The following is a 12,914-nucleotide window of genomic DNA, read 5'->3' on the forward strand; positions in this document are numbered from 1 at the left end:
AACTACAATTGGTGTGACCTACAGACTGTAGTTAACAGCAATACTACAATATTCTTGCATCAATGCCAAAGATGTACTGTGTTGATAATGGAGGCATAGGCAAAAAATGTGTCAAATGTATGCTATGGACCATGGTCGGTGGTAATAGTCTGATATTATCTCATACTCTGTAACAAATGTTCCACCACAGTGTGGTATGTTAGTGAAGGGGTGTTGCATGGGAAATCTAAACATGTGTATGATTGTTTTTCAAGTTGACAACCTCTGTAATAAAAATACATTTTTAAAAGATAGGGTGGGTTGGGGGGAAAATACACCAAATATAAGATAGGGACTATAGTTGGTAACAATATTTTGATGATGCTCTTGCATAGTTTGTAACAAATGTTTCACAACAATGCAAAGTGTTAGTGGAGGGGTAATGTATGAGGATCCTGTATGATGTTATGCATGTTTGTTTTGTAAATTCACAAATCTTCACACTTATTGTTTATGCATGTTCATGTATGAATGATATACTTCAATTAAAAATATTGTTAGAGGCTTGCAATAATTAACAAGCTGCAGCTCAGTTTCCCCTAATATGTACTGGGGAAAGGCTATGCCTATCCCCCATAAGCCTACATGTCTAAGGGCATGGCACTTCCCTGCAGGTTAAACAAAGAAACCACATAGAAACGGAAGTAAAGGGAAATGAAAACCTTCCCTACCTGCATATTAGTGGGAGATAAAGAAACCTTTAATCCCTACAGATCAAATAAACATGTGCTCCTGCAGCATTCCAAAAACGATAACTCCCTAACCCACTATCCTCTAGTCACTATCAGGGAAGATTTTCACCTCTAGGGCTTCCTATTGGTCCCTGCACCACACTTGGACCCTCAACCCCACTCCCACTAACAATCATTTCCCCACCTAGGAATGTAGTGTATAAATTCAAATTCCCCCCTTCCAGGATTGGGCTGAAGTCTCTCTTCAGTTCCCCACCATGCTGGTGGGCGGCGCTGAAGTCTGTTCTTCAGACCCCCTCCACTGGGAGAGCTTCTCAATAAATTCATTCTCTACCTTTGGTCATATCAGTCTCCGTGTCTCAAGACAGCACTGTTTTTCTCCAACATTTGGTGCCAAAAATCCCGAACTGGGGTCATGTTGAGACTGATTGACTAGTGGACAATCTCCCCTCTGCCACAGCTGAATGCCCATCCAAAACCGGACATTGAATCTCAGCTGGGTGAGTTAAGGATTTCTCTGCCAGAGGATCCTGCTGTTTCTCTCTCTCTCCTTTTCCGTTATCCAGGACAAACCAACTGGAAAACCTAGTGCTAGGCCAGGATCCTCACTGTTCCCCGAGGGCCACAGAGGGCAGTATGCCTGTGTCCTCATGGGAAGAAACCCCTTGGCTCCAGAGACATCTGGCTCCAAGTGTGGTTTCCCATTTCCTTGGAGATATCTGACTGATTCAGGGATGCCTGTCTCACTCAGAATCTGCCCTATTCTAGAAATCCTTAGTCTCACCCCAGCCACCTAAAATGGGGAATTAAATTTCAGCCCCGCCCCCCCTCCAATCCACGCCTCTGGGCTGTCTCCTTCATAACCTTAAAACTCTGTACCCGGAAGGAGACATAAGACCTAAAAAACTAATTCTCTGCTCAACCTCTGTGTGGCTGCAATACAAACTGGACAATGAAAGTCAATGGCCAGAAAAACAGCACTTCTAATTTCCAAGTTCTCTAAGACTTAGGTAACTATATCCAGCGCCATGGCAGACGGCCAGAAATCCCTTACATTCAGGTATTTTTCTATCTTCAAAATCACCCCTCCCTCTGCCAATCCTGTTCTTCCTACCAAATTCTTCTTTTACATGAGAAACCTCCTCAGAAATCTCCCTCCTCATCAATTCCACCCCCTAAAACTTCTGAAAACTCCAACTCTGATCACCGAGATCATGCTCCCCCTGTGCCTTCTCCCTATAATCCTCCAGTGTTACCTCTGAACTCACCCTCCATCCCTTCTTCCTCCCCCTCTTCATCACCACTGCCCTCTAGCCCTCACTTCTCTCCTCCTCATACTTGCTCATGGGGACTACCTCCCCCTCCTTCTGTGCTGCGGCCCTCCACCTCTGCAGGCACTCAGGCTCCTAACCCCACACAGATGCCAGCTCCTCTCTTCCCCCTCCGAGAAGTAGCAGGAGCTGAAGGAATAGTCAGAGCACACATTCCTTTCTTACTCTCATATTTAAGCCAAATAGAGGACCAGTTATGATCTTTCTCTGAAAACCCTGCTACATACATCAAAGAATTTCAACACCTCACTCGCTCATATGGCCTCACATATCAGGACACATATGTTATCATTACCTCCTCCACAACTCCAGAAGAAAAAAACCACATTTGGGCTACAGCTACCACTTTCGCAGATTCCATGCATACTCAGGATCGCAATAGGCATCCGGCCAGTCCCACTGCAGTTCCCATGACTAACCACTCCTGGGATTACCAACCAGACTCCACTGACCTTGCTCGTATGGCCCATTTCTTAATCTGCATAATAGAAGGCATGAAAAAGGCTGCTCTTAAGGCAGTTAATTATGATAAAATTAAAGAAACCTGATAAAAATCCAACTGCCTTCCTGAACAGATGAACCAAGTTACTCCTTAAATATACTAATTTAAATCCTGATTCAGATTCTGGTCAACTATACCTACACACCCACTTCATGACCCAATCTTATCCCGACATTAGAAAGAAACTACGAAAGTTAGAAGATGGCCCTCAAACCCTCAGAAAGACCTGATTAAAACCACCTTCAAGGTCTTTACCAATAGAGAAGAGGAAGCCAAATTGGAAAAGCATAAGCAAGATCGGGTTAAAGCCTCTAACAAACACATTAAAATTTTTCAAAATGGTGCTAGAACAACCGGACATGCAACAAGTGGATATGGAAAAAATTAACATCAACCCCTAACCTCATACCATACACAAACATCAATTCAAATGGATCACAGACCTAAATATAAAAGCTAAAATTATAAAACTTTTAAAAAACATAGGAGAAAATCTTTAAGATATCCAAAGCATGAGCCATAACAGTAAAACTGATAAAGTAGACTTCATTAAAATCTAAAATAAACATTTTTATACTTCAATAGGCACCGCTGAAAAAAACAAAGACAAGCTAGAACCAAAAAAGAATAAATATTCACAATGTATATACCTGATAAACTATAAGGACAGAAAACTGCAGGCAATTGCAGGGACTAGGAGTTGAAGAATGTACACAAAGCCAGACACAAAACAGTACATTCTATAGGATTCCATTCATGCAAGAATCTAGAATAGGCAAAATCATATTGATGGTTATGGTCAGGGAGAGAGGCTGTGATATGACAAGGAATGGACAAGAGGGAGTTTTCTGAGGTGATAGAAAGGTTTTGTGTCTTGAATGAGGTATACATTCTTCAAAGTGATCAAATCTCAAAATCTGAACATTTCACTTTATATAAATTATACCTCAAAAGAAAAGAAAAATTTTAAATCATTACAGTTCCTATACACTTGATTATAGACCTTAAAGTTCAACCTGCAGCTTTAAAAACATGACACTAGCCTTAAACTTCCCTGTGGTGGGGACGATATCTTATGTCTCCCATGGAATTGCACATAGTACATGGTACCTCTTATATACAGCATTCATTCTTGAAAACCTTGATCAAAATGGCATGGTAGACATCTTTACTGATGTGGCAAGGGCCCAAAAACCAATTCACACAGTCTCCCAACTTTGCAATTATGCCATTCTTTAAAAATTTTTCATTGGAAGGGGTGGTAAAAATACCTTTCACTGCAATTGGTAAAAGAGTGTAAGCATGTGGCAGATCAAAGCCTTAAACAGCAAAAAAAAAAAAAAAAGGAAATTAAGTTTCAAAAATCTAAATTATGATAAAGATCTATGCAAAAAGATGTTCACTGAAACACTGGACACAGTAAAATAAAATGAAAACTAGCCAGAATATTTACATAAATAATGATCCATTCAATGGAATCCTTTTCCTTTATCAAGAATGAGGTGGGAGGGAGGCGGGGCAAGATGGCATCTTAGTGAGTGCACCCTCATCATCTATCCTGCAAAAAACCTGCTGAGTGGGGACAGAATCCTACCCAAGTGAGCAGTTTTAGGAACCCAGATCGGGACATCGATCTGGAGAGACTGCGACAAAAGGAGTGCTTGCTCAAGAGAACTTAGGAAACAACAAGGAAATAGAATAAGAGGAACAAAGTGTCAAAGAGAAGACTTAGCACACACACAAAAACAGCACATAAATAAACCCTGAGACTAGACAGAGAAGCTAATCAACTGAATAAACCCATCAAGATAAAATGATCGCCGGACAGCAACAAAAAATTACAAACCATACCAATAATCAGGAAAGCATGGCTCAATCCAATGAACAAACAAAAACCAGGAAGAGAAGCAAAACATCAAACAACTAATCAAGGCTCTCAAACATATATCATGGACCAATTTAATGAAGTGAAGGAAGAGATTAAGGATTTTAAGAAAACACTTGGAGAACATAGAGAAGAAACTGTAAACATACGCAAAAAGATAATGGATATGATGGTGATGAATGGCACAATCCAAGAAATCAAAAATACACTCTCAGCAAATAACAGCAGATTTGAAGAGGAAGAAGAAAGAATTAGTGATGTGGAAGGCAGTACATCTGAAATCAAACAGATAGTAAAAGTGATCAATAAAAAGATAGAAAAAATCCAGCAGGGGCTTAGGGACCTGAATGACAACACAAAATACACAAGCATACACATTTTGGGCATCCCAGAAGGAGAAGGGGAGGGAAGGGGGACAGAAGGGGTGTTAGAGGAAATAATGGCTGAAAAATTCCCAAACCTACTGAAGGAGACCAATGTACATGTCTAGGAAGCACAATGTACCCCAAACAGCATAAATCCCAACAGGCCTACCCCAAGATATATACTTGAAAATTATCCAATGCTCAAGACAAAGACAAAATACCAAAAGCAGCAAGAGAAAAGAGACCCAACACATACAAGAGAAGCTCAATAAGATTAAGCACTGATTTCTCATCTGAAACCGTGGAGGCAAAAAGGGAGTGGTATGACATAGTCAAGGTACTAAAAGAAAAAAAAATCGAACCAAGAATACTCTAACCAGCAAAGCTGGCATTCAAAAATGATGGAGAGTTCAAAGTATTCACAGACAAACAGAAACTAACTAAAAGTATGCCAATAAGAAACTTGCCCTTCAAGAAATACTAAAGGGAGTTCTGCAGGAGAAAAGAAAAAAAAAAAAAAAAAACAGGAGAGAAAATATGGCTAATGTAAGTAATTCCTTGAGAGTAATAACACTGAATGTTAATGGATTAAACTAACCTGTTAAGAAACACAGATTGGAAGAATGGATAAGGAAATATGACCCATCCATATGCTGTCTACAAGAAACACATCATAGACCAGGGATTCAAGGAGGTTGAAAGTGAATAGCTGGAAAACAATCTTACAAGCAAACAATAACCAAAAACAGGCAGGAGTAGCTATATTAATATTGGACAAAATAGACTCTAAATGCAAAACTATTGTGAGAGGCAAAGATGGGCACTACATATTAGTAAAAGGGGTAATCTTTCAAGAGAAAGAACAATCGAACATTTATGCTCCTAACCAGGGCACCTCCAAATACGTGAGGCAAACACTGGAAAAATTAAGTGAAGGAATAGTGGTGTATTAAAGTCCCACACAAGCCTCTACAATTATTGTGTGGGACTTTAATACACCACTATCACCACTGGACAGAATATCCCAACAGAGAATCAATAAAGAAACAAAGACTTCAAATAATATATTAGAAGAGCTAGATCTAATAGACTTATACAGAACATGACACCCAAATACAGCAGGATATACATTCTTTTCAAGCGCACATGGATCATTCTCCAAGATAGTCCACATGCTAGGCCACAGAGAAAGTCTCAATGAATTCAGAAAGACTGAAATCACACAAAATAATTTCTCTGACCACAGTTGAATGAAGCTCGAAAATCTCCAAGGGCCAGACTAGGCACCAAGATATGGAAATTAAACAACACACTCTTAGACAAACAGTGGGCCAAGGAGGAAATCTCAAAAGAAATCAGTAACTACCTAGGAACTAATGAAAATGGTAACACAACATATCAAAACTTATGGGATGCAGCAAAAGTGAACTGAGAGGGAAATTTATAGCCATAAATTCATACAACAAGAAAGAAGAGCTAAAATTGAAGACCTCACTGCACACTTGAAAGAATTAGTTAAAAAACAGCAAACTAACCCCAAAGGAAGAAGAAAGAAAAAAATAACAAAGATCAGAGCAGAACTAAATGAAGTAGAAAATAAGAAAGTGCTAGAAAAAATAAACAAAACAGAGCTGGTTCTTTGAGAAGATCAATAAAGTTGACAAACCCTTAGCTAGACTGACAAAGAAAAAAAGAGAACAGATGCAAATAGACAAAATAAGAAATGAGAAAGGGGATACACCACTGACCCCACAGAAATAAATAGCATAAGAGGATACTTTGAAAAACTATATGCCAACAAGAAGGACAATTTAGAGGAAATGGACAAATTCCTAGAAACACATAAGCAGCCTATGTCAACGAAAGAAGAAACTGATGATCTCAACAAACCAATCACAAGTAAGGAGATAGAATCAGTCATTAAAAACCTCCCAGAGCCCTGGGCCAGAGAGCTTCACAGGTGAATTCTACCAAACACCACAGAAAGAACTAACACCAATCTTGCTTAAACTCTTTAAAAAAATAGAAATATAAGGAACATTGCCTAATTCATTATAGGATGCCAACATTACCCTAATACCAAAGCCAAACAAAGATACCACAAGAAAGGAAAATTACAAACCAATCTCTCTAACGAACCTAGATGCGAAAATCCTCAACAAAATACTTGCTAATCGTATTCAAAAACACATTAAATGAATTATACACTGTGACCAAGTGGATTTCATTCCTGGTATGCAAGGATGTTTCAACATAAGAAAATCAATTAATGTAATACACCACATAAACAGATTGAAGGTAAAAAATCACATGATCCTACCTACAGATGTGGAAAAAGCATTTGACAAAATACAGCACCCTTTCTTGTTGAAAACACTACAAAAGATAGGAATAGAAGGAAACTTTCTGAACATGATAAATGGTATATATGAAAAACCCTCAGCTAACATCATTTACAATGGTGAAATCCTAAAATCTTTCACACTAAGATCAGGAATAAGACAAGGATGCCCACTATCGCCCCTCCTATTTAATTATGTTAGAAGTACTTGCTCAAGCACTGAGGCAAGAACCAGATATAAAAGGCATCAAAATTGGAAAGGAAGAAGTAAAAATTTCACTATTTGCAAATGACGTAATCCTATATATAGAAAGCCCTGAGAAGTCTACAACAAAGCTTCTAGAACTTATAAATGAGTTCAGTAAAGTCACAGGTTATAAGATCAATGCACAAAAATCAGTAGCATTTCCATATAACAATAATGAGCAATCTAAGGAGGAAATCAAGAAATAAATACCATTTACAATAGTCAATTAAAAAAATCAAATACCTAGGAATAAATTTAAAAAGACATAAAAGACTTTAACAGAAAACTACACAACACTGTTAAAGGAAATCAAAGAAGACTCAAATAAATGGAAGAATATTCCTTGTTCATGGATGGGAAGACTAAATATCACTAAGTTGTTTATCTACCCAAACTGATCTACAGATTCAATGCAATCCCAATAAAAAATCAACACAGCATTTTTTAATGAACTAGAAAAACTAACTATGAAATTTATTTGGAAAGGAAAGAGGCCCCAAATAGCCAAAAACATACTGAAAATAAAAATGAAATAGGAGGAATCACACTACCTGACTTCAAAACATACTACAAAGCTATAGTGGTGAAAACAGCATGGTATTGGTACAAAGATAGACATACTGACCAATGGAACCAAATTGAGAGTTCTGATATAGATCATCACATATACAGTCACCTGATATTCGACAATGCCAGCAAGCCCATTTAACTGGGAGAGAATGGTCTCTTCAATAAATGGTACTTGGAGAACTGGTTATCTACTTGCAAAAGAATGAAAGAGGATTACCATCTCACACCTTATACAAAAATCAACTCAAGATGGATCAAAGACCTAAACAGAAGGGCCAAGACCATAAAGACTTTGGAAAACAATGTAGGGAAACATCTACAGGACCTTGTAATAGAAAATGGCCTCATGAACTTCACACCCAAAGCATGAGCAGCAAAAGAACACATAGAAAAATGGGATCTCCTCAAAATTAAAGCCTTTTGCACATCAAAGGAGTTTTTCAAGAAAGTGAAAAGACAGCCTACCCAATGGGAGAAAATATTTGGTAATCATATATTTGATAGGAGACTAATATCCTGCATATATAAAGAAATACTATATCTCGAAAATAAAAAGGCAAACAACCCATTTGAAAAATGGGCAAGACATGCGCAGTGCTGATGTGCACAAGGAGTGCCCTGCCACACAGGGGTGTCCGTGCGTAGGGGAGCCCCATGTGCAAGGAGTGCACCCTGTAAGGAGAGCTGCCCAGTGTGAAAGAAAGTTCAGCCTGCCTAGGAATGGCACCGCACACATGGAGAGCTGACACAACAAGATGACGCAAAAAGAAACACAGAGTCCCGTGCCGCTGACAATAACAGAAGTGGACAAAGAAGAACATGCAGCAAAATAGACACGGAGAACAGACAACTGGGAGGGGAGGAAAGGGGAGAGAAACAAACAAACAAAAAAATGGGCAAGAGATTTGAACAGATACTTCTCCAAAGAAGAAATACAAATGGCTAAAAAACACATGAAAAGATGCTAAAAATCACTAGCTATTAGGGAAATGCAAATCAAAACTACAATGAGATACCATCTTACTCCCATAAAACTGGTGGCTATTAAAAAACAGAAGACTACAAGTGTTGGAGAGGATGTGGAGGAATGAGAACACTCATCCACTGCTGGTAGGAATGCAGAAGGATCCAGCCATTCTGGAGAACAGTTTGGTGGTTTCTCAAAAAACTAGCTACAGATTTGCCATATGGCCAGCATTTCTACTGCTGGGCATATACCCAGGAGAACTGAAAACGAGGACACAAACAGATATATGCACACCAATGTTCATAGCGGCATTGACTATTGCAAAAAGTTGGAATCAACCAAAATACCCATCAACAGATAAATGGATAAACAAAATGTGGTACATACATAAAATGGAATACTATTCAGCTATAAGAAGGAATATAGTACAAACACATGGGATAACATGGATGAATCTTGAGGACCTTATGTTGAGTGAAACAAGCCAGGCATTGAAGGACAAGCACTACATGACCTTTCTGATGTGAAATATGCAAACCAAGCTATCTCAGAGAGCTAGAGACTGGATGATAGGCTTACAGGAAATTGTTGGGGGAGAGGAAGGTTGGGAGCTGATGCCTACATGGATGAAATCTATGGTAAAGTGAAGGTAAGGGATAAGACAAGTTGTACAGGGAAGGGATACGACAAGGCCATAGGGATACTATTGGGTAGGGCTTTACAGGCTTGAGGGGGATGAGGGTTGGGAGGATGGGTCAGATGGCCCAAGGAATTGGGGGGATAATTAGGGGGAACAGAAGAACATGGGAGATTGTTGGGTATGTGTTTGAAACTATAATGTTGAGAAGACTCTTTAGAAAATATAATAAGGAAGGGTTACCTGTTTAAGGTGCTTAATGGGGGGCATCTGGCACAAGGACAGGCTTCTAGGGAGTATGTGAGTGCTCATCTTGTCATTATGTGTTACATAATTGGGTGGAGACCCATACAATGTGTGGGAAGGTATACCCCATCCTGGGGAGACCTGATGTTCTCAAACAAAGGGAATTGTGGCTCCCAATGTGGTAGGACAGTCTAGTGTGTCCAGCCCTCAGCACTGTTGCAAGTATCTGTGAATCTGGTCCTTCAAGCAGTGAAGCTTCATTGTCACTGTGGGCCCTGAGAGGAATAGAATAGATGGAAGCAGGGTAACTGGGGGACAATGAAACTGTTCCACAGGATGGTGCAATAATGGATATAGGACATGTTAAATTTCACCAAAAATGTATAAAAGTCTATAAGGCTAAAATGTAAATCATAATGTAACTAAAAATTTAGAAAATTGTAGTCTAAGATATAAACCATAATGTAAACCAAAATGGAACCATGTTTGGTAGCTGTTTCAATATCTGTACATCAGCTTTAGCAAATATAACATGAACATGTAAAAAGATCATTGCTGGGGAAGGGGTAAAAGGGTTTGATATTGGATATATGGGAGTCCCCTATATTGTATATGTGACTTTACCGTGATCTAAGTCTGTTTTGAATACACAATTAAAAATTAAAAAAAAAAAAGGATGTGGACACTGAGGAAGGAATGAAAGAAACTGCCTTGCCACTGTACATACAGGGCAACAATGTACATATTGATGAAAGACAGAACATCAGAAACAAAGTTTTATATTTTTCATTTTTTAAACCCCACATTTATTTTTTACTTTTAGTTTCTCTAAATTAGTATGTGTTCTATTTCTAATCTTTAAACCTATCATTACTATTTCATTTTCCTACTAATTGAATTTGGCAATATATTAGGCTTCATTTTTGAAGAAGTTTTGGACCACAGAGGAGTTCAACTATTACACGGGAGGAAACTGGTGTGGGGTGTTATTGATGGGGAGCATACGGTTGGGAGGGAGTTCTCCAGGGCATGTACATAGGGTATATAAAAATGTTCAGATATTCATTAGGTATTTTCATAGTAGTTGCAGTTACAAATGACGACTGAGGGAGTGCTGAGTTCCAAGTCAGGGGAGATCTGTCAGATTCCCCAGTGGAACAGCAACAATCCCCCAAGTGCAAGGGCAAAGACAAGTGAAGAGGGATGATCCAATGATGAGCCCTTGATATTGATGACTATGCTTATGAGCCTGTGTGCCTGAAATTTCAACTAGGTCTAGAGCTGCAGGGTGCCTAAGAGTTACCTCCTGAGAGCCTCCATGTTGCTCAAATGCAGCCACTAAGTCAAACTCAGCATGTAAATGCATTATTGTCCCCCAGCATGGGACATAACTCCTGGTGATGAGCCTCCCTGGTACCAAGGGATTACTACCAATCACTAACTGGTTATGCAACTAGCAAAAGATCTTGAATAAAAGGGGGAAATTGTAAAGACGTATGAGTTTATATGGCTAAGAGTCTTCAAAAAAGCATTGGGAGGTCATCCAAGGGGTTGTGACTATGCACGACCTCCTGCCTCAGCAGGATCCCAGAGACACCCAAAGTAGTTACAACCCCAGGTACTGCTGCTCCTGAGGGCTAAGGAGACACACAGGTTCTCTGGTCACAGCAGACAGCTCTGGAGTTCACTGCCTTGTCAGTGAGCCCTACTTTGGAATTTGTGTTCCTGAATGTGATGGAGTTGGACTCAGATGTGACCTTTCTGCACATTCCTCATCTGTCACTTTTACTGAACCAGTGGTTGGTGCTGGGGTTAGTGTATACTCAGGAGACTTCAGTCTCTGGACTGGCCATGTGCTAGCTGGGCCCTGAGCTTCAGCAGAGTTGTAATTCCTATTCTCCAGCTCGTTGGTCTTACCCAGGTCAGCTAACAGGGAAGTGAAGATGGTCAACCACCACACCAGGGAATTGAGAGTGCCTCTAACTCCAAGCAGGAAAACTGCATCCAACAACCATGTGGGATCTAAGCTCCCTCTCAATACAGAGGTAGAGTGGACATCACCATTCCAAGGTCCACAGATGGAGGAATAAAATATGGATTAGAGTGAACTTACTAGTATTCTACTATAGAACTATAATGACTAATAATGGAAGAAAGTGTAGCATTGTTGTGGAGAAAGTGGCCACAGTAGTTGCTGAGGGCAGGGAGAAGGAAGAAGAGATGAGATGTGGGGGCATTTCAGCTAAATGATATTGCAGCGATAGATGTTGGACATTATATATCCTGCCATAACCCACTGAATGTACTGGGGAGAGTGTAAAATACAACGTAAACTATTATCCATGCGGTGCAGGAGTGCTCCCAAATGTATTCACCAAATGCAATGAATGTGCCACAATAATGAAAGAGGTTGATGATGTGGTAAGAGAGGGGGGGATTGGGGTGCAGGGTATATGGGAACCTCTTATATTTTTTAACGTAACATTTTTTGTGATCTATGTATCTTCAAAAAAATACAATTAAAAAAAAATTTTTAAAAGAATGAGGTGGAGGTGTATGTACTCCTAGGTGAAGATGCTGGCATATTAAGGAGAAAAAGTTGTAAAGCATTACACGGTATCAACCTATTCTTTTGTGTTATGTTTACATATTATATATATAATATATACCCTTATATATACTCTATATACATACAAATATATGTATAGACAGATAAATGAGAAATGGAGAAAGAAATCCACTAATCTGTTGACAAGAGTATTATGGGGGGCTTATGTTTTCTATAATTTTTAGATCTATAAAGCATGAATTTCATATAACACACCTCTATTCTTTTTCTAACTGCTTTTGCAGATGCGGGTGGCAGGGAGGAGGGTGGGGAGGTATTGTGGCAAAAGATGTATCTGAATCACCCAAGAATTTTTTTCTCTTACTCCTCAGAGTGAGTAATATTTTGAAACATGAACCACAAGTTTTCACCTCGGTACAATCCTGTGTCCCATCTGCCCATTTTCCCCCTTTCAAGGAAGAGACAGCATCATGTAAGGCAAGGAGAAGACAGGCCAGTTCTCAGACTTTACCTTTTCTAGTGC

The 12,914-nt window shown here is 39.3% G+C and overlaps 1 protein-coding gene across 1 annotated transcript in view; it reads right to left on the reverse strand.

The window, feature by feature from the left end:
* LOC101447972 (phospholipid-transporting ATPase ABCA3-like) overlaps positions 1-12,914 on the reverse strand; it is a 310,634-nt gene that overhangs the window by 296,652 nt on the left and 1,068 nt on the right. The window lies entirely within an intron of this gene.

The sequence above is a fragment of the Dasypus novemcinctus genome, chromosome 23, assembly GCF_030445035.2.
Source record: "Dasypus novemcinctus isolate mDasNov1 chromosome 23, mDasNov1.1.hap2, whole genome shotgun sequence".
NCBI classification, from domain to species: domain Eukaryota; kingdom Metazoa; phylum Chordata; class Mammalia; order Cingulata; family Dasypodidae; genus Dasypus; species Dasypus novemcinctus.